Source organism: Bombus terrestris, chromosome 10 (genome assembly GCF_910591885.1).
Source record: "Bombus terrestris chromosome 10, iyBomTerr1.2, whole genome shotgun sequence".
Classification (NCBI taxonomy): domain Eukaryota; kingdom Metazoa; phylum Arthropoda; class Insecta; order Hymenoptera; family Apidae; genus Bombus; species Bombus terrestris.
The window spans coordinates 15,052,444-15,074,810 of NC_063278.1; the positions used below are offsets into that span (position 1 = coordinate 15,052,444).

The 22,367-nt window shown below is 34.5% G+C and overlaps 1 protein-coding gene and 2 long non-coding RNA genes across 4 annotated transcripts in view; all 3 read left to right on the forward strand.

Moving 5' to 3' along the window:
- Positions 1-22,367, forward strand: part of LOC100650308 (vesicular acetylcholine transporter) — a 202,408-nt gene that overhangs the window by 146,872 nt on the left and 33,169 nt on the right. The gene's annotated exons all lie outside the window — the stretch shown is intronic.
- On the forward strand, positions 1,379-2,998 carry LOC125385864. Its single transcript, XR_007225567.1, has 3 exons — positions 1,379-1,882; positions 1,960-2,091; positions 2,341-2,998. It is a non-coding gene; the product is annotated as an uncharacterized LOC125385864 (long non-coding RNA).
- Positions 9,432-11,646, forward strand: LOC125385863. The gene is made up of 2 exons (XR_007225566.1): positions 9,432-10,007; positions 10,219-11,646. It is a non-coding gene; the product is annotated as an uncharacterized LOC125385863 (long non-coding RNA).

Sequence of the window (22,367 nt, forward strand, 5' to 3'; positions counted from 1 at the left end):
CTTATTACAGAGCGGCGAGCATATTAATATTTTTACTTTACTTCAATTTACCGAGCATCGTATAATGTACAGTTTTTGTTCATTTTTATGTACAGTTTCTTATATATATTGGCTCACGAAAATATTCAAACGTTCTTTAAAACAGAATAGCAATTTTGGAACTGAACCAAACGACTTGAATTCTTTTGAGAGGTCAGAAGGATCAGTTGACTTGATAACATGTAACAAAATTTTAAATAAATCACAGTTGTTCAAAATCGCGAAGAAAATAGTAAAAGTCACTTTTTGCCGTTTCTTTTTACATTCTTTATAATTTTACATTGCATTTAAAGAATTAAATTTAAAAAATTCAAATCTCGTCGAATTCGAAAAAAGTCATTCTATTTTGAAGGACGTTCGAATATTTTCGCGAATTACTGTAAATCCAATATAAAATATCGAAACATACAGGAATGGTGAATGTTTCTGCGAGCACATAAATAGAGAAAACGTCTTTTTTCGATTTTCGTACGTGCTATTAATAAAATAATACCTAGGAACAATAAATTGTAATACATTACATCAAATTTTTATTATTTTGCTGGTCCACGTTTCTTTTTAATAGCTTCGGCACATGGAATTTACCAATCTTATACAGCGTTTTACTGGTATTTTCTCCATGTCTTTTCGATCATGTCATATAATTCGTTTAAATTTGGTGCTTCTTATCTCTCCTTCTTTTTTCATATAATCTCTCAGCGTTTTAATCAGGTTTATATTGAGATTGAGCTGACCACCGCCTAACATTAACATTACGCTCCTATAGAAGAGAGATTTCGCTTTTCGACAAGTACGTTTACGATCATTGTCAGCTGAGAAATCTAGTCCCGAGGTAAATTATCATTCGCGTATATGCAGTAGTAAATAACCGTTTAAAGTATCGATATAAACACGTTGACTCATATCCCTATTAGTGCGATAAATTGGACCAGATCCATTTCTGCTTATTCCTTCCTAAACTATTACAGACCCACCATTTTCGTTAATAGTAAATTTTATGCATTTATTATTCAATTCTTCCTCGATTCGCCGACGAATAAACGATCTTCCTTCGGAGCCGAAACGATTAAATTTTTATTCATCGGTGAAAATAACTGCTAAAATTTGTTATCTTGGCCGATCAATACGAGTTTTCACAAGCTCATGGAAAATGGAGTTTCCCTATTTATATGTTCGTCACTGTGCACACTTACGTTTGCTTAACCCTTTTAAGCGATATATCGACTGCGCAGTTTTTCCCGAGAAATACCAATATTCCGGCTAAATGTGAGTTTCTATAGCAGAAAATATTTCTACTAAACAGAGATATGTACAGTACTGTGAATGTCTATAGACTGAAATATATTTTCTGCTTTATATTTGTTCAATATCTTCAAGAAACCGCTGCTCATGCTTGGGATATGTTAAAGGAAATTACTTTATGAAAGTTGCGTATAGTTGAACGTTATAGGATATGAGAAAATATTACAGGCGAATTATTGCCTTTCGCGAACGAAATAGAAGACAAAAAGACCATTTTTCAACGCGACAATGCTTCCATTCATACAGCTGTCGCTATAAAAAAGATGTTTCAAGATTTTGTAATAGAGTTATTACCGTGGCCAGCATTGAGTGCTGATCCGAACACGACCGAAAACCTGCAGCGGAATTTTAACAAGAAAAATTTACGATCAGAAGGAATTACCTAAAATAAAAAATATCATTGAACTTGAAAGTGAATAAAATTCGCATAGGCGAATACTCAAAACGAAACTGTAAAAAATAAGTTAATGAATAGCGTACTCAACAGATTAATAGAAGTGATCGAAGATAAAGAGAAATCCACTAAATATCGAATGAAAAGGTAACAAAATTAACATCGAGTTCATATTTTCTCACATACGAAAACACAATTTTAAAAGAAAATTTTACTTCTTCCAGACTTCGAAAAAAAAAAATCTTTGTCGTATCTTCAGTTTTGTTTCACGTTATAATACAAAATTATATAAACGATTTTGTCAATTATTGTTTCAATATGGTGAAAAATCTAAAACTAGGATTGAGTTTATAACTGTACGTATTTACGTCTACTTTGAAGAAAATCAATATACAATCATAAACAATATAAAATATTAAAGTATAAAATAATAAAATATACAATATTAATTCCGACAAATGTTTTGAAAAGCAAATTTTTTCAAAGAATTTGTGGTCTTCGCATAAAAAACTTGTGACCTACTGAAATAATTAAGATTGTTGTTCGTGTAACATTGTAATTTTCTACCGAGTGTATATTTGTAATAAATTTCACATTCTATATAGCATACACGAGACGTGCGCAAGAATTTTCTATGACGAATGTCGAAATCCTTCCGCGAGCCACTGCAAGGATCGTCGTCACGTACGCGAGTAAGCACATAGTTACGATAACGACTCCTCCAGGCAGAAACGAAGGCCAACGTGGAATTTAATTATAATTGAATCAACCGCGTCTCCTGACCTGAGACAATCACTTGGTCGACTCAGTGAATCGATTATTTCAACGTGCACCCTGAGATGACTAAATATTGAAATTAAGCAATTAGTGCTATTATTAGGTAAACTCGAGGATTCAGTTTGACGCAACTGCCCCTTTCACACTTGCGATAGCGAATAAAAAAGACTTACGTCTTTCGTATTAATATTTTGTGCTAATAGCTCAGCATAAATATAGACAATGAATATAAGATCAGCTTTCACAAAGTTGCTTGAAACGAACAGAGGCGCGTCGACATTTTCTTGGTGCACTCTTTGTCTAATTCTTTCTATCCAGCATGAAAAACGAATCTACTCTTTGCGCAAAGATGTGTATGTATCGAGGACAGTGAATTCCGAAATTATCTTGAAAGTGTAGAAAGAAAACTTCTACTATTTCTCCGAACAGCCAACTTGTCGATACCGTGATGCGGTTTGGTAGAAAATAAAATTAGCCTTATTTACAGTTCTCTGTAAATTGCTTTCCTGACCTTTCCCATTGTTTACCGTGTTTTCGCTATCTACCACTGAGGTACTTACAATAACCAAGGAATAGTTTTAATACGGTACGTAATATCGCAAAATTATTGCGATAGCGAAAATATAACTTGGACCTTTCACTTCCAATTGTTGTTTCGTGTAATTAACATGGGATATCGGTATGAATTTAAATAATGCTTGTACGATAAATCACGATCTCGAGACAATTGGCTGCCATATATTCGTTATTACAATTACGACGTTAATTATTTCAATTGTATGAAATAATTAGTCCGTGCGTGACAAATGTCTCGAGCATTAGAATTTTCATTTATAATAATCCAATGGAATTACTAATTACGAAAGCTATATTAAAATGATGTCATTATCATTAGATTAAAGAATGTAAAAATTTATCATCGATTAAAATTAAAATTAAACTCTATAATAAATTATTCAAAAAGCTTCCTAAAGCAAAATTAAGTTTCTTTGTTTAAATATTCTTCTCCAGAAATGCGAGCAATAAAATAGTAATTTTAATAGAGTATCCAAAAGGAAGGTGGTTTTTTGAAGACACAGTACATAAATTTTGCTTTGCTTTATCTTTGGCTCAGAAAATTTGGATCATCCCTTAAAAATATCCGTACGGAAGACATTTTAAAAATTAGAAAATGCTTCGACACATTTTTGCTTAAATATCAATAAAGCTCGATAAAAATAAAAATCGAATATTACCGTGATTTATCTTTTCACGCAGTAATTTTTTTTTCAGCAATTTCATACAGCGAAGTATGTATTCATTTTCCTCGCATAAATAAATATTTTTGTTATTCTAAATATGAAAATTCTAAAACATTAAAAATAAGACACAAGTATTATACCTTTCTACAACAAGAACTTTAGTGCAAGGACAATTGCCAATATTATTATTAATTATTATAATGTTACCGTCTAAATATTTTCTTGCTAGTTCCTTTATGTCCTTCGTAAAAATAAGAAATTTTCCTTCATTTTCCTGATAGGAATAGCGCTTATTGCGAAATTCAATTTTAGCCTGCATGAATTTTTAATATTGTCATCCAGAAAGGGATTGCAGCTTATTCCCGTCTCTAAAATTAGCTTGTGGCATAAGAACTTATAGTTCCATGATTCTTTTATATCGTACTATATACCCTCTATATCTATATCACACTATTTATACCGAATTATACTATTTCTATATCATAGTATGCCTATATCTATCGCGTAATACCTAAGACGCGAAATATACAATAATAAAATTAAAGAAATGATTCGAGACTCAGCATATAAAAATGAGTCGAAAATCCAGAATCTTAATTGAGATTTTCTTTATTTGAAGAATCGTTTTCAACAAAATCGAATTTGAAAATTCGTCAAGTACCTTCATGTTACGGTTACACACGTATAAGACTGATTCTTGATTTTTGTCAAAAAAAGAAACTTGGAAGGAAAAAAATGTTGTTCTGTATTGAGTTAAGTTCAATTTATTATTCTAACAATCTAATTTTCGCACAATAACATGCAAATAATAGGATTAATCTGTTCCCGATTGGCTGCTTATATCCAGTCAGAAATTTATCAGGTTGACGCGTATTTAATAAACTTTCAAATTCAATCTTCTAGAAAATAAAGCTTGAACAACGAAAACACCTTGTTCTACAACTTATTTCGACTTACTTTTATTTGTAAAATAACTATTGTTTATAGCCAATAAATTAGAAGATGTAACAAGCCTATCTTGTATTAATTACTTCTTTATTTAATTTATATTGGAGCAAGGCACGTCTATGTTTCAGATCGAACTCTTGAAACCAAACCTTAAAAGGAAAGAATATTTGTACCTTCACTCGTACTAAGCAAATGGTTGCTATTCTCTCATTTATATTACAGTCTATGTATAAAGATAATTGAAGATTTCTTGTAGACAAAACTGTGAGTGCAAAGACTAAAAAATAGTTTTCTTAACGTATAATGTCCTACTTGCCAATGGAAATACCGTAGTATAGTATTTAAGCGCAACTTTCCTTTCTAAATAGTTATTAATAATACCAGAAGATGGTATTACAAGGTCGCCTCTACAGAAAAAAATATAAATACAATCAACATTAGGTTATTGAAGATTTCTTGTACAGGGCATTGTAAATGGAAAGATTGAAAAATGTTATTTCTTTATCGTATAATGTCTTACATGCCAAATTAGAATATAGAATTTAAGAACAACTTCCATTTAAATAAGTAAATAATTACTAATAATCCAACATTTCCTCTGTATAAAACAATGCAAATGCCACTAAGCAGTAGACATGCTCCACGCTAAATATCACCATTTTTATAACGATACTTATTCGGAGTATTATAAAACACGCTTTTTCAATAAAAATGAAAAGAACGTATTGAAAAAGTATATTTTCTGTTTTTATACAAATTGTATAGGAACAAACAGGATTCACGCTTACAGTGCTTGCGAATTTAAATGAATGGCACATTCAGTTTTCTTTCAATTAAGAGGCACATACAGAATTTTCTATAAGAACAATTCTTTTCCTGATGAATATATTGCTGCAAAAAGTAGAAAATTTTGGGATCATCTGGATCATTTTGTACACCTAAGATTCTATGATAATCAAGACAGATCAAAAACCGAAAATAATTTTACGCCAGAGAAGTTAAAAAATGTTATGTTTGTTTACAAAAAGTTTCCATTTCGTTTAATGTCTAGTGTACAAGTAACAGACGCGTGAACAATTGTATTCTGGAAGTAGTGAAATAAGTCCTATGAAATCCACAGTCGACCCAACAATAACGCAACAATAACCTTTTGTTCAATAGTAGCGGTTGAAATTATTAACAACTATTGTAATTGTCCCTCGTAACAGCCGATAGCAAACATGGATTTGTGTTCAACCCTGTTATCAAACTGTATTGGCCACCCTTTTTGCCGAACAGAGCTCGCTTTCTCGTTTCTCTCGCAGATCTCTCTGCCACGGGGTATCGAGTTTCCCGTTTAACGCGATACTTCATTAGCCACGGTGAAAACGACGGGTCGAGTTGTGTCGTACAAAAGGTTTCGCAGAATTGATGGATTCAGGCATCGCTTTCGCTCGAACCCTACGGCACCGATCGACCCCTATCATCGCACACGGGGCACCAACGAGTAACTCGTGAAACTTGCACGCGAGAAAACCGAATATCTCTGGCAGCACAGTGGTTTCCAAACCTTATTACATCGCGAAAGCCTGAAATTCTGAAAAAAAGTCAAATTCCACGCAAGGAAGCGGAATATTTTTGATATTGCTTTTAATACCATGTTTAACAATACGACGATCTCTAAATGCTATAGTACAACTTATTTCGCGAAAGCTTAATTGTCTGGAAAAAATTAATTAAGGAAAAGAGAACAAATAACTGTGGCAAGATAGTGGTTTGCAGAGCCAATAATTTACCTTGCGAAAGCTTAAAATTCTGGAAAAAATTAATTGCACGCGAGAAAAGTGAATATTAAAAAAGAAAAAAACAGGGTGATTTACAAATTAAGTGACTCACTTCGTGGAAGCTTGGAAATTCTGAAAAAAGGCCAAATATTTTTATATTTTTCTCCAAATTCAATAATATTTTTCATTTCAAAATAAAAAATTGTGGAAAAAGTATTTTTAATGGTACAGTGGTCGCCAAAATTCGGTAATTCGCTTCTGGAAAATTCTGGAAAATTCTGGAAAAGGTTAATTAAAAACAAATACCCCAAATGATTTCAATAGCCAACGGACAACCGGAACCATAAAGAGTCTAAGAAAAGAAATGTATGAGGAAATTCGAAAAAATTCCCAGAATATCCTACGTGCGTTGGATCTCTTTGAGGTGTGCAGAGGTGTGCAGAGGTGCACTTTGGAAACCACTGGCACGGAGATACACAAACGTCGGCGGTTGCGTTCCAGCGAGTGGTCGATAACGCCGAGTTTGCGCTGACAGAGAGCCACAGGGCGAGTTAAACAGATTCTACGTATGTACGTACACACGTACAATCTACATACTCGTATATGTGAAAAAAGAGGCGATAAATAGAATATCGTAAAAGGAAAAAGAAATAATTAAGAAAAAAATCAATGAGTCACGCTAGTCTGCAAAAGAGGAGAAAAATAAATATTGTAAAACAAAAACCGGAAACGGGGGAAAGAGGGTGAAGAGAAAGCGAAGATTAGATAGAAGAGGATTGGATAGCAGGTGATTGGATATGGAAGAGGATAGAAAATGCGTTTGAGCTCGATGGGAAGCTGTCGAGCGAGTATCGTGTTCGGGTTCCTGTTGAAATCTCCGTAACCTGACACCCTCGCCATGAACTTCGATGAACGGGGTTGATGTCTCCCAGTCGATTCCGGTTATGTTACACTCCAACAGAAGTTGCCTAAATTAGTAAACAGAATATATACATCGCTTTCACATCTCTTGTGATACAAATTCCTGACGCCTGCGATATTATTGAAAATGTCTAAATGTCTACTGGTAAACGAACAAAGATAGATTGTACATACCTGTTAACGACGACATCTTGTAGAGTCTGAGACAAAGAAAATTAGTTCAACGCTATAGTTTCGTCTCGAAATAAGCAACATGCTTCGTTCTCGTCTTTATTCAAATTCACCGACAGAGAGAGAAGTCCGAGAATGAGTAAGATGGCCATGAAAGCGAGAAGCCATAAATTTTTGTGGTCGAGTGAAATCGTTTAGTAGATGAATAGAATGTATACAATGCTGTCTCGCTTCAGTATTAACGAGCCTGACACATTATATACTGCTCAATTGTATCCTTTTCTGTTCCATTCAAGAACAAAGTTAAATCGAATGGTATATTTATCTCGTAATAAGCAACTAACAGTTCCCGGACTTGCTGCTTATTTGGAGGAAAAACTATGTTTTGCTTTCAACTTGAAGAGTGTTTACGAGACAAAGTTACGGATATATATATATATATAGGAAATATGGTAGTTTGCAAGAGATTTTCTGTTATATCGATTAATTACGAGTGTGTAAGTATATGTATATATATAGTATATATATAGTATATATATAGTATATATATAGTATATATATAGTAAGTATATGTATATATATGTATATAAGTATATGTAAGTGTAAGTATATATATAGTATATATTGTTAATAAGGAAAAAGACAAGATATAAAAGAAAACTAAAGCTACACCAGGAACTCGTACAAAGTATTTGCCAATGAACTGAGGTGGACAGGTTGTGATAAGTGCGAAAGAAACACTTGAACATATTTAACAATATATATTTATTAACATATACTGTATATGTACACTATGCGTAGGACTCGCGATTACTATTAGCAGTTCGCGGCTCGCGATTGCAAATTCGACTTCTGGTCGATGCATTACGATGTACGATACAAGTGCGGATGATGATTGCTTAAAATATCGAGAAACTCGGATCAATTATTACTGCTAACTACGAACTATCGACTCGGACAGGCGTTTAATGACTGCGTTGCCGTCGTCCGACTCTAGTTAGTGTCGAGTGCCGCTACAGTACTCCCTTACCTCGCGGCTCGGGATACATTGTACTGTAGCGGCACTCGACACCAACTAGAATCGGACGATGGCAGCACAGTGGTTAGCGCCTTAGGTTACGAACGTGTTCGGAACCCCAGTTCAAATCCCGGTGACCGTAATTCGATTTTTCTTCCGCGACACAATAATCAGAAGAAAAGCAGCAGTACTCCATCAGCGACATCTACAGGCAGCAGTAGCACTATCACTAACAAACTACTAACACTACAGCCCAAATTTGGTTCACATCGTCTTTTGACTGTCACGCGTTTTCAAAGAAATCTCCGTCAGGCCATGCGTGCAGCAGTACCAAGCGTTCTCTGCTAGGTGCTTCCATCGATATTTTAGTAATGCGAGTCGCTCAAGTGATGGTCTTAAGAATGATCTCTCGTTTCGTTTGTTCGCAACATTAAAACCACCAGCTGTTGTTGAATATAATGAAGGAAAGTGCGGTATAGATTATTCCGACCAAATGGTTTCTTATGCCACCACAATTAGAAAAGGAATCAAACGGTACAGAAAACTTGGCATTCAACTCCTTCTGGGAATTTCTGTTGTAAACGCTTTGACGGTTTACAAAATTGCAACAAGGAAGAATATAAATATTAAAATATTTAGACAATTATTAGTTACAAAATTATTAGGGTGTCTGAAAATACAAAAAATCCTTGCTTCGACGGAGTCAGCATAATATCGCCGTTCGGAAAAATGATTCCAGAAGAAACATTAGACGCGCATGCAAACTATGTTATGCAAATAAAAGATGTCGAATGGACCGAACAAAGGTACAAAAGAATTTGAAGAAAACAACTTATTGTCCAAATTGTCCCGACCAATTTCAGCTATGTATAGAATGCTTTAAAGTTTTACGTTCTAAATAATTTTTAAATTAATTTTTAAACCATTTTCGCATTACTTTTATAACAATTCAACAGTTTTATTATTATTTTCCATTACACTGATACACTCAGAATTGCGTTGATTGGAAACCTCAGGCAGTGGAGGAACCGATTACCCGCCCGCATCAGGCGCATCCTCGCAGCAGTCGATGACTCTAATCCGGAAAAGCTAATGAAAAAAGCAGCAAAGGAAAAAGCAGCAAAACGCTGAAATGAACGAATGGCTCGCCTTTCTCAACGTATTAAAAGACAATGTGAACCAAATTTGAGGTGTAGTGTTAGTAGTTTGTTAGTGATAGTGCTACTGCTGGCTGTGGATGTCGCTGATGGGGTACTGCTGCTTTTCTTCTGATTTTTGTGTCGCGGAAGAAAAATTGGAATACGGTCGCCGGAATTTGAACCCAGATCCCGAACACGTTCGTAACCTAAGGCGCTAACCACTGCGCTGCCGTCGTCCGACTCTAGTTGGTGTCGAGTGCCGCTACAGAACGATGAGATGCACACTCACACGAAGTACGAAATTACCAATGTTAACTTCCGACGCAATTCTAATTCCGTAAAGTGGTTAACGTTTCCTATTAAGTTTCCTATTACGTTTCCTATTAAAGAAATGCACAACTTTGACTCCAAAGGCTTTCGTAATTTCTATAGTGTTACGTAGAATGTAATTGAAAGCGCATTAATTCTCGTACATTATTCAATATTACCTCACGACGACTTTTAGCAGAGAAATATCTCTCTCATTATGTCGCTGCTAGGCGGATGTGTCAAAGAAGCTTTTATGCTCGTCTGCAATCTTCGTAACGAAAATGGCTCGACAATATGTTTAGCCAACGAACTGAAACCGCTTTTACAAAACGATTACGTAATGACTTAAACGTGTCATTATATCATAATAGTATCGTAGTATAATAGCTGGAAAGGAACGATACCAGATCTTATAATAGATCTCTGTGTCCATTGATCGATTTGTTTGTAACTATTGAACGTGGAAAGGAGGGAAGACAAATATGTCAAATAGATTACAATTAATAATTAAAAAGACAGTTAAGCAATCGTACACTCTGTTGTTCTTGATAAATAATTGTAAGTGAAAGTTTTAAACTTGTACTCGCGGAATGCAAACTTTTTTTCGTAAAGGAACATTTCTAAAAGTGAAATTATTACCCCGTGTCGCCAAGTTTATTTAACAATTGTAATATTTTTTAATATAGAATACAATGGACTATGCCAGAACTAATTAAATCAACCGTTGATAGTTCAATGATCATCGTCAGTGATCGTTCAACTAATTTGTAGTTGAAACTAATTGGTTTGAGCACGTTTTAGCACACGTAAAAATATAGATATATGTATACATTGTACATGTACATAGACAAGTAGGAATAATCTGCTCCAAATCTACAAATCCAGAATAAGACTACTAGCCAATACACGGATTTAAATGGCGACGTTTTAATCCAAAATAGAAAATGCGAGTAAAAGTGTATACCGATATAATAAACTGGTTTCGTGGAGACAACAAACGAGCACCAGATTTTCTGGCAGACATTGGTTTATACAAATTGCTATAGATTCCTTTCGTCCCACTGATCATTCTTAACGTAATTAGTAGCTGTAAAAGGTGCGCGTAATCCTAAAAACGTAATTAAAAAGAAAAATACCAAACGAAAGTGATAATGAAGAAGTTTTTGTTTTAATGAAGCCTTTTTGTAAAAGATTTCGATGGTTCGAAGTACAAGAAAATATTCTTCATAAATATTTAAAGAAGTTGTCTAAACTTTAATATGTATTTGAATACATGAAATAATAAATAATAAGGTATAATAAGAAATAATAAATCAATAGGATCGACGTACCACGTTTCTCACACGATACTGTAGGTTAAGGGGTTAACGTGGTTCCTAATAACCATAAAAGGTGCATGTGACCTTAAGCATGCAATTTAGAAGAAAAACAGCAAACGAAAGTGACGATGAAGAGGTCCTTTTTTGTAATAGATTTCGATAGTTCAAAGTAAAAAAAGAGATTCTTCTGTATGCAGAATTATGTGATTCAGCAGCCAACAAGATATGGGATTCATAAATATTTAAAGAATTTATCAATTAATCTTAATCTGTATTTGAATAAATGAAATTCTACATCGGGAAAATGATCGTTCCATTATTGGAAAATTCCATTATCCCAACAGTTTTGTCTCCTTATTAGTTCGGATAAGATAGGCTTTACTGTATTTCGATGATACTGACTTGTAACTTATAAGAGCTTTGTCTCAAAACAATATGAGGAACCAATTTATACAAAAGAAAATCGTACACCTCCATTTAAGAAAAAGTTGCATTGTATCGGTACATTCTTCTTTATAATCTTTTCCTAACTATAACTTTTCGCTCCAATAAAACTACAGTGCGTCTCAGTTGCTAAAATCATCCTGCATATACATTATTACGGTTTAATTAGTACTCATTTGTTCACTCATTGTCAACTGTTAATTTGACACTTGAGCACCTAGTATTTCTCTCGTAAAAATGATTAAAAACCAATTTGATCGGAAATGAAGCTGTGTATTGTTTTCTTGGACCTATATACATGTATGTATACGTGTACTTTTAAACGATCTGCTCCGAAACTGCGAGACATTCTGCATATCTTTAGTTGAACAGTTGGCTAACAGGTAGAAAAGTAAGGTACTCTACAAAAAAGATGATCGAACAATTTTCTCCGCCTCTCATTTCCTGTTTAACTCGAAGATAAATGATCGTAAGATTTATCTTTGACGTTTCAATGTCGTTTCATTTTCAGTTGATTCGATGATAAACGAATGTAGTGGTATCTTTGACATTTCAATGCCAAACGTCATGTCTGAAAAGAAGAAAGATATGTTACAAACAATAAAACCTGATTTCTGATTGTCGAAGGATACGTATGTAAAAGCGATTACGAAATTTAAAAGAACATCCGCTTAAGGAGTAAAAAATGATAAGCAATATCAATCAAGATTAATGACCTCGTCATATTTACGTTGGTTAAAAATACTTTGCACGATGTACAGAATGAAGTATTAATAGAATAGTAAACAGAATAATAATAGAATGGCAGATAGTCTTGTAGAAACTAGTTACATATGTATTAGGCTGTAACATAAATATTCGTGCTGTTTTCTTTATTTACAATTAGTATCTATATACATCGTTTTTTTTCGTCTATGAGCTTCACAAAATTATTACAAATATATCGTTTTAATTTAAAGGAAACCAATACATTATATAGATTCTTTTTGTTTCATTCTTCTAGACATTAATAATTTTACATTTATTTATTTTACACTTAATTAGGTCACGCAGGAATGTTTACAAAATCACACACGTTTCATTCTGTACAATAAATAATTTACTAGAATTTCCTTGAATTTTATTAGTATTGGTAATAATCGATTTTAAAATTCCTTAATTTTAGGTAATCTAGTTTTAATTTAATTTATTTTATTTATAATATATATTATAATATATTTAATTTAATTTAAAAAAGATTGCTGTCTCGATACATCAACGCGTATAAAATAAAAGAGAATAAAACGATACAACGCTGTATAAATAGAAGAAAAAAACAGAAAGTGAAAACGAAAGTAATATTCCTAAAGATGCTCGTCATTATCCATTGTCTGAACTGTCACTGCATGTCAAACTTTGGTAACTATCTACAGCTCGATGATGAAAGCCAGCAACGCAACATCGAAAGGATCGTTTCGTATCGCAAAGTAGTCGACCGGGTAATTCATATTACGCGAGAGAGCTATAAGGTATCAGTCAGGCGTAACGACGTCTCATTAAGTCACAGAAGATGTTCACAAATCCTCACGAAACGTTCCGTTTCGTAACACACCGTGGCTTCCGAGACCGGAAGATAGAACCGATAAATCGAACTGAGAACAGATCTGCAGACACTGCGTTATGAATTACATATCCCAAATAGAGTACCGATGTTTTTAGAAAAGAACATTTAGAAAAATTAAAAGAGAATCCGACTTTTACGAGGGTATTTAATACGGTGTCCAATCTTTCTAAAGCTTGATCTATCGAGTCGGCAATAATTAGGACGTCATCCAAATAAACAACAACGTACGAATAAGCGAGGTCGCCTAAGGCATTGAGAATGGCCCTCTGAAAAACGGACGGTGCATTTTTTAATCCTAACAGCATCGTTATGTACTCATATTGTCCGTCGGAAGTAACGAACGCTGTATACTCCGTTGAATTAGGATGAATGAGAATTTGGTGAAGCTGACCATGTCCAGGCTAATAAAGTATCTCGCCTTTTGGAATCTCGCGAATTGATCCGCAATAAGAGGTAGGGGGTACCGATCCGCGACCGTATTTTTATTTGGCTCTCAAAAATCGACACACAATATATCCGAGCCGTCCTTTTTCTTCACGAGTAACTAAGGCTCACGAACGGTGAACTACTAGGCCTTATGATTTTTGTTCTAATTAGTTCGCTTATTCTCTCGCGCACTATTCTCCGCTCTTCCTCGCTAAGTCTATAAGGGCTTCTTTGGACGGTGACCTTAGGGTCAATTAACCGTATTTCTAACTTTTGAATGAATGAACTTTTTAATTTTCGAGAATAGAAATTAATCGGCTTTTATCGTTACCAATTGCATCAGTGTCAACCTCATTAATATTGATCTCGTCTTCCGCAGTTTTACTATAGGCATTAACTATCTTTGCTTTACAAATAACGAGGCTATTTTGTACAATATTTACGTCAAAGCCTTGGCTTAAAATTTCGCGACCAATCATGATATCGTATTTTAAGTAACTATCAGCAAGGATATGAAAAGCTACCTCCAATGTAAAACTATTAATACATACAGTGGACAAAATCTGAGATGTACTTTTAATACAAGTATTTCCTATTCCTCGCATTACTACTATATCAGTCGTTCTCTTGCCAGAAAATTTCGAGGCCACGGATTCTTTAATTAGTGAGCATTCGGCTCCAGAAACGCAAGGAATGGGAACGACTCACCCAGATGACTTAATTTGCCAGTTGGAGCTTCCACCACGCAGGAGTCGACTCGACGTTCACTATTCGAAATATATTTTCTTTACTTCTGGGTCTCGTATGTCCTCCTCCGGCTCCAATTTTATTTTCTTGCGGCACTCCGATATTTTGTGTCCGTAGATGCCACAGCGGAAGCACTTAATCCGGTGATTTGATGGCCTGCTTCGTTTACCTTCAGGGTTCGCCGATGGATTCTCCGACGAAGGCGTCATCCTCCTTCGGGTAAGAAAGAGAATTGATCCTGGGTCCTGATGTCACTCGTAAGTGCTATTCCTTCAACCCGCCGGTCATATGAAATCAGTCGAAAAAGAACGCAGGCGTTGATTACTTCAGCCATAGTTAAATCTTCCCACCTCGCCTGCAGAAGGGAACGAAGACGAATACCGAAAGCTCCCGTGGCTTCGTCCTTTAATGGTGGTTCATTAAGCATCTTCATCAGCGCTGAGGTTGCCGTCTCGTTGCCAACAAAACGCGCGAGAAAAAATTCCTTAAATCTTGACCAAGTAATCTTGCTCCCCGGACCGGCATTTGCGTAAGCCAATGTGCTGCAGTACCCTCTAGAGCACTACTTATAGTGGTGAATAACTCGCTGTCTTGTACAGGCCTTCCCTGCAGGAGTAGACTGACATTTGCGCACCACACAACCGGGTCGGCGCCCGCGATTTCGGGATTAAAACGCAATAGCGATAATTCTTTAGGTTCCACATTCGATTTTTGCTCTCTCTGCTAAGCTAACTCGCGCACGATAGTCATGAGCTGTTGCGTTATTACCACCAGCCCTGATCCCATTTTTGATATCGGGTTTACATTATGATTAGGGTTAGGGGCGTTTAATGAATCTTCACTGGAATTAGCCATCGGTGTGGTACGACAAAAATCAAGTTTATTAACACAGGTAGAGATATTACAGCGTTGGCAATTAAGCAGTTGGCGGTGAGTAGGCACTCGCGACACTAATGACAATGGCCTCAGGTTCGAAAACGAATCCGCGTTCAGCGGGATAGCGAATTGACTTTCCATCAAATTCTAAATTGGACTCTATGTTAAAACGTGGAATAATCACTGCTCGTAAAAGCGTTACTCAAATCGTCGATGAGATCGTACGAGAGTGTGTCTCTCCGTCACGGTGACGCTGTAGAGGAAAACTATGATGGGGTGTGTCTAAAGACACGAGATCATCGGATCCTATACTAATAAAAAATAATCTTTATCATATTAAACAGCTTAATACGTGACATTCAACAAAATTGGTATCGTAAAAAATATTAAACTTTCATAAGCAATTGTCATTTTAGTTTCTTTAACGTCAAGTTATAAATTTCCAATTATTTTTTAGACATGAAACTTTGAGATGCGAAAGACACTGAGGCTTTTATTCAACATTTCTTTTAATATTTGACTACGGTTTGTTTTCATCAAAAGCTTTTAACTTTCTGATATCTATATACTTCGATATACTGTTAAACATTTTTATTGTTCTATCGTGTATCTATATCAGATATGAGACATAGTAGTCAAAATTAGGCTAGTGTGTGAATATTTTCACGACTTGTTGTTGATTGCTAATTAAACTGACAAACAGTAAATAGAAAGGAAACGTCTATGTAAACCTTTCGTTTTTGTCTCTGAAGAACCATGGTTAATTAGTCAATTCTAAATGTTCGAATGTCATAAAGTAGCAAACGTAACGAGACTCGGCGAGTTACATATGTATATCTAATTTATGAGTTCAGATATTAACGATTCGTATAAAATTATGTCGATTAATCTATATCTACGTGGAGACTTTAATGCTGTTTTATGGATCTCCTCGAGTGAGTATGAAATGCTTTATGGCCGATATAAATATCATGCTATGAAAGGTATCTAGTAAATCATTATTAATCATATTTTTCGCGTTGAAATATTATTAAGGTTTATAGTCCCTTAACGTTCTTAAGTACACATATTTCTGACAATTTATAGCTTGATATGAAATGAAATATAGCGAAATATAGCGCGCATTGGCCAAATAGGGAAATATTTGAATTTTATTTTCTTTCACTACGTAAATAACGAATCTTTCTATAACTTCACTTCATAATGTTTGAAATTATCTCCACACAATGTCGAAGCAATCAGTATCGTGTATTTGTCTTCATTATTATATATTCTTTCCAAAAGTTGTCATACTCGACAAATATCTACTTTCAGTCGTTTGTACTCTATCATTTCACGTAAAGCATAGTGGCATTAATTACACAGTTAAGCCTCCCTTATTCGAACACCAATTATCCGAATACCCTAATATTCGAACGTTATATCCACCATACTATTTTCAAGTAACGGATGTCTTTACCCGTTTCAAATATTTACATACAAAACATTTTTTTTTTATTTGTTAGAATATTTACAATCAATTCTCGTTGAGAATTTTTTGAGTAACTTCATTTGGCGTGGTACAATAATAATTTATATTATGTGGTTTATAATAATTTATATTATTGATTCTAGTTGAATCTAATGCTTCAATCTAAAGGGTATTTTCTTTTTAGTCTGCGGATTTGGTCCGTCGTGTCAAGTAGTTGGGTGACTAATGGGTTGTGGTGGTTGTTGACTATTGTGTTATATTTGCTTCTGAACTTGTATATTTCCTCTTTGACTGTGGGTGTCTTAAGGTCGCGGTGGATTGTTTCGTTGGTAACATGCCAGGGTGCATTTATTAGGGATCTTAGCGTTTTCGATTTGAAGCGTTGGAGTATTTCAATGTTGGAATTACTTGCTGTTCCCCATAGTTGGATTCCGTAGGTCCAGACAGGTTTTATTACGGTCTTATAGAGCGTAATTTTGTTCTGCGTGCTTAGGTTGGAGCGACGGCCAATGAGCCAATAAAATTTTTTGAGTTTGTCCTTGAGTTGCTTCGATTTGTCTGTGATATGTTGTTTCCACGTTAATCTCCTGTCCAAAGTCATTCCCAGGTATCTGATTGAGGAATTGTCGTATTGTTAATGGTGACCTGAGGGCAGGTTTGTTTTCGCAGCGTGAAGGTTACATGTATGGATTTGTTTTCATTAATTTTGAAGCCCCATTTATAAAACCATTTTTCCATAGAGTCGAGACTTCGCTGGAGAGTGGATGAAGCAATTATCGGGTCTACGTGGGAAGCTAATAGCGCTGTGTCGTCAGCAAATGTTGCTATAATTATTTCCGTTGATATTGGTAAACCGGCAGTGTAGATGGAGAACAGGGATCCGAGGACACTACCTTGGGGTATGCCAGCTTCTATTGGGAACGTTGTGGCGTCTAAGTATTTAACCATGAATTGTCTTTTGGTTAGGTAGGACTTTAGGATGGAGTAGTAGGTGTGTGATAGGATTTTTTTAAGTTTGTATAGAAGCCCTTCATGCCATACTTTGTCGAATGCTGTTGAATGTCAAGGAATATCGCTGAGCAATATTTTTTCTTTTCTAGGCTTTGGTTGATATTGTGTGTTATGCGGTGGATTTGCTCTATCGTGGAACGTTGCTTCCGAAAACCGAATTGATTTTCTGGCAGACATACAAAACATGAAATTAATAAAGTGATACATACTTTATAAACGTTCATATGGAACGTTCCTTTGTATTGTTATTGATATTATTTTTTATATTATATTTCTTTCATTTATGATTTTTACTGTGTACTTATTGTACTTATATTTATACTTATTGCTTTATATTACTTCATATTCGTTCCTTTAATCGATCGTGTGAATCGTAAGAATTTAGTATGTAACTTTACTATGAGATAGCGTCGCAATATCGAAACAGAATACGAGATAATTAAAAAACTCGAAAATGGTGTAGTTGCGACAGAATTAGCAAAAATACATGATGTTGGAAAAACCACAATATTAAAAGCGTTAAGAAAATTATCTGAAGCACTTAGATTCCTTACAATGGTAGAAAAAGCTTAAATATATTGAGGTAATGAAATGGTTTCATCGCGATAAAGACCATAATAATGACGATTTTACAGCAATGGAAACAGCAAACGAGCACCAGATTTTCTGAAAGACATTGGTTTATACAACTCGCTATAGATTCCTTTCGTTCCACTGATCATTCTTAACGTGGTCGTTAATAGTCGTGAAAGCTGCGCATGACCTTAAATACGCAATTAAAAAGAAAAGCAACAAACGAAAGTGATGATGAAGAGGTGGCTTCTTAAAAATAGCTTCGATGGCTCGAAATACAAAGGGTGATTCTTCATAAATATTTAAAGAAGCTTTCAACTAATCCGAATTTGTATTTGAATAAATGAAATTTCATATCAGAAAAGTAACTGTTCTATTAACCGGCAATTCCAATATCCGAGCAGTTTTGTTAATTTATTAGTTCGGATAAGGTAGGATCTAGTATATTTCAGTCTCGATAAACTTGTAGAACCACTCCAATCTCGTTGATATTTGAATCCGTTTGAATAAAAAAATATTTGAACAACTTTTTCCTATACATGTAAAATCCCTAGAGTCCTTTTAGGATAGGGATTCTTTTTTTGTACGGGTAGCACGACAGGCTGTGTCTAACGGAGAGACCGATCTTTCTTTGTTGCACGGACGACGAGTGAAGAAGCACGTGGTCTCCAGACGGACGGATAGAGAGTACATTAGAGAGAGAGACAAGGCTATAGAATAAGTGTTTAAGATTGCAAAGACTAAAGATTTAAGATTTAAGACTGAAGAAGAAAGATAGGTAGCTCAGGACGTTGAAAATCGATTTATAAGGTTCAATAATGGGTTAATTCAGGGATCGATTTTCAGACTTCAGAATCGATCCCTGAATTAACCCATTATTGAACCTTATATACATATAACCGTCGGTTGACCTTTGTTTTCAAGATATTCGTAAAAAACTGCCGGTACCACTGCAGAAATTATAATTCACGTAAAAATGTACATCATCAATGTATTATGTTTGGGTTTGACCTAGTTTTTTAAATTGCAAACGACGCTTGCGTGAAATAATAACAAATTGATTATAAAAATAATAGGCTAACGAATAATTGATATTATTTTACGAAATAGAATAATCCTTATTATTTTCAGAAGTTCTAACTCAAAGATAGACACAATAAGTTGATGATATTTACTTTTTATTGAGTCATAAATTGTAACAGACGTTTCTTGCAGCGTGAAATAATAACAAATTAATTATGAAAATAATAGGCCAACGAATAATTGATATTATCTTACGAAATAGAATAATCCTTATTATTTTCAGAAGTTCTAACTCAAAGATAAACACAATAAGTTGATGATATTTACTTTTTATTGAGTCATAAATTGTAACAGACGTTTCTTGCAGCGTGAAATAATAACAAATTAATTATAAAAATAATAGGCCAGCGAATAATTGATATTATCTTACGAAATAGAATCATTCTTATTATTTTCAGAAGTTCTAACTCAAAGATAGACACAATAAGTTGATGATATTTACCTTTCATTGAGTCATAAATTGTAACAGACGTTTCTTGCAACTTAGTATGTGCACGTTGTGCGTGGACCCTGTAAGCTCGTCCGACCCTCGTTTATGAACAAAAGATAAGAGATAACTAATATTAACGCACACGCTGCCACGATCGCACAACTGTAGACAGAAATATACTACAGCGGTACCTGCAGTTTTTTGCGAATATCTCGGAAACTAAGCGAGACTGGCGGTTATATGTATAGGAAAAGATTGTTCAAAATATTGAGCTTTACAACATATTCGAATATCATTGAAATCAGAGAGGATGGAACGTTCGCCTGAGTCTCAACTTAGCGTCACGAATCTTTCGATCGTAATTACGTATCGTAATTACGTGATATCATGTTTAGTTTTAACCTGTAACTAGTAAGATGAAACGTATTAGACCCTAGAAATTTTAACTATTGTGGTAATTTCGAAAATAGTCACTGTAAAACATTAATTGTATAAGCGTCCGTTAGTCACGGCACAACGTATAATTTTCTTAATTTTTTAACGAAAAGTAATTAGTAAAGTAAGAATATTACTCTTTTTCTATTTTTAATTGCCTCATACATTATTTCGCTACCGTTGTAGGTACTTATGTATTCCATTCTTTGTGACACTCAGTGCAAATGCAAATTTGTGTCAGGAGATTTATCGCAGATCTCTTCGCACGCGATTGTTTAACTTACGTATTCCTTTAAAAAGTGGTGGACATGAAAGTCTTGTATAATTTATAAGACTCGAGGTACTTTATATTTAGATACTTAACACGTTCCAACGAAGGAATGTACACGTATTATACACGTAAACGTAGTGATAATGTCTAATTGGAATATTAAAATTGTATGTCCCCTCGCAGACAAAATATGACGCATATGTTTGTACTTAAAAATAATTCGCTATGGGATAAATATGGTAATTACGTTCTACAAAATATACGTCCAGAAACTCGAACCAATTAAAACAGCAAGGAAGATTATTCAAAGGATAAAATACATCGTATGCGAAATAGAACTTCTCCGAAATCCTGTGCCAGCTAAATTACAATGATATTGTTGAAAAACTTTTTAAATGTTGATATAATATAAACGACAATTACAAAAGAAGAAAATTTTCGAAGCTCTATGAATCGCTAAAAATTGCATGAAGCACAAGTTGGAAAAAAGAAAAAGTTATAAATAAATTGATAAGTTCGCATATTTACAGAGTATGAGAAAGCCAAATACATACATATAGTACTCTATCAAGCGCATTATCGAGCGTACACCACATCTATTACTCGTATCTGCAACACATAATACATACATCCTCTTGAGAACGCTCTGATTACATGCCTACATTTTGCTTACTCGTTTGCTAGAGCATTGCACGTGCTTCTGCTGGCGTAACACGTTACCAAAGATGTGTCTCAACCTCAACACGTGCTTTCCGGCCAACGTGCCTAACGCATCTTGCAGAAACACGAGACGGTGAAAAAAGTCGCGTACAGCGTCGTACATTACTCGTAAATCTACTTCGAACGCTTTCCACTAAGGGGAAACGCTATTTAATATTGCTGCCTTTTTATGTGTTCATAACAATATAGAAAATTCGACATGTATAAAAAATACAGTTACACAATATTTATATCTTAAATAAATGTATATTATTATTAATAAGTAATTTGCTAATAATTAATTGAATAACTAAGAAGTCTATGTAGCGACCAATTTTATAAATGCGTGAAACCTGTTAGAACATAGGAGAAATATGTAGTGATTGAACGTACGAATAACGTTTACCTAAATTCAATTGAAAAATTATAAACTACTCGGAGAATATCTTTTGTTTAATTATTGTTTATCATCATATGCCCTGGTAAAGTATTAGTGACTACTGTTACATGTATTCTATAAGTTATATAAACGTTAAGTAAAATGATGTATAAATAATAAACATTATATGAATGTTATTTGCATGCTTAGTTTGTTAACTATCAGTTAGTTGCAGTTAGTAGCAAATTGGTACGGTTTATATGCATCTATAGGCAGTCCAAAAGATTTATTTTTTTTTAGGACTCTTAGAAACTTTTTACATCGTTAGTAATTTTAATTAGCGTTATTAAATTCTATATTGTTGGGTATCTTTAAGTTGCGTCTCTCGTGTCTTCGAATTTGTTTCTATAGCTTCTAAATGCTCGATGCTGTTGTTGATACAATAGTATTCACAGATTACCTTGTCTGGTTTTTTTAAGATGAGGATGTGTGAGGAATTGCGAAGATCATAAGCGGTCTCGTTTCATGTGTGTTGCTTCTGGATTTACGTAAAAATGTGTGGTTCTCCCAGCAGTTGT